General features: G+C 38.5%; 1 non-coding gene across 1 annotated transcript; it reads right to left on the bottom strand.

Moving 5' to 3' along the window:
• Positions 1-677: 677 nt before the first annotated feature.
• Positions 678-784, bottom strand: LOC121138227. The gene has a single exon (XR_005875372.1). It is a non-coding gene; the product is annotated as a U6 spliceosomal RNA (small nuclear RNA).
• Between the last annotated feature and the right edge of the window lie 207 nt (positions 785-991).

Genomic DNA, 991 nt, shown 5'->3' with positions numbered 1-991 from the left:
TGTATTGTTTTCCTGGTTTCTACTTTGTTGATTTCAGCCCTCAATTTGATTATTTCCTGGCGTCTACTCCTCCTGGGGGAGTTTGCTTCTTTGTGTTCTAGAGCTTTTAGCTGTGATGTTAATTCTCTGGTATAACTGTTTTCCTGTTTCTTCATGTGAGCACTTAGTGCTATGAACTTCCCCGTAGCACTGCTTTCAAAGTGTCCCATAGGTTTGGGTATGTTGTGTCTTCATTCTCATTGAATTCGAGGAAGTCTTTAATTTCTTTTTTATTTCCTCTTTGACCCAGGGATGGTGCAGTTGAGCATTATTCAATTTCCATGAGGTTGTAGGTTTTCTGCAATTTGTGTTGTTGTTGAATTCTAATTTTAAGGCATGGTGGTCTGATAAGATGCATGGAGTTATTCCAATTTTTTGTAGCTGCTGAGGTTTGATATGTTGCCAAGTATGTGGTCGATTTTTCAGAAGGTTCCATGTGGTGGTGAGAAGAAGGTATATTCTTTTTTATGTGGATGAAATGTTCTATAGATATCTGTTAATCCCAGTTGGGTCATTACTTCTATTAGACCCTTTGCTTCTTTGTTGAGTTTCTGTCTGGTATTCTTGTCTAGTGGTGAGAGTGGTGTGTTGAAATCTCCCACTATATCTGTGTGGGGCTTTAGATGAGATTTAAGTTCAAAAATATGGAACGCTTCACGAATTTGCATGTCATCCTTGCGCAGGGGCCATGCTAATCTTCTCTGTATCGTTCCAATTTTAGTATATGTGCTGCCGAAGCGAGCACTCCCACTTTCTCTTCTAAATGTTTCAGTGTGGCTGGATTTATGTTGAGATGTTTGATCCATTTGGACTTAAGTTTTGTACAAGGCAATAAACATGGATGTATCTGCAGTCTTCTACATATGAGTACCCAGTTATGCCAGCACAATTTGTTGAAGATGCTTTCTTTTTTCCATTGTATAGTTTTAGCTACTTTGTCAAAAATCAAGTG

The sequence above is a fragment of the Mesocricetus auratus genome, unplaced genomic scaffold (assembly GCF_017639785.1).
Source record: "Mesocricetus auratus isolate SY011 unplaced genomic scaffold, BCM_Maur_2.0 contig_9518_pilon_obj, whole genome shotgun sequence".
Taxonomy (NCBI): Eukaryota; Metazoa; Chordata; class Mammalia; order Rodentia; family Cricetidae; genus Mesocricetus; species Mesocricetus auratus.
This window is presented reverse-complemented; position numbering and strand designations above follow the sequence as displayed.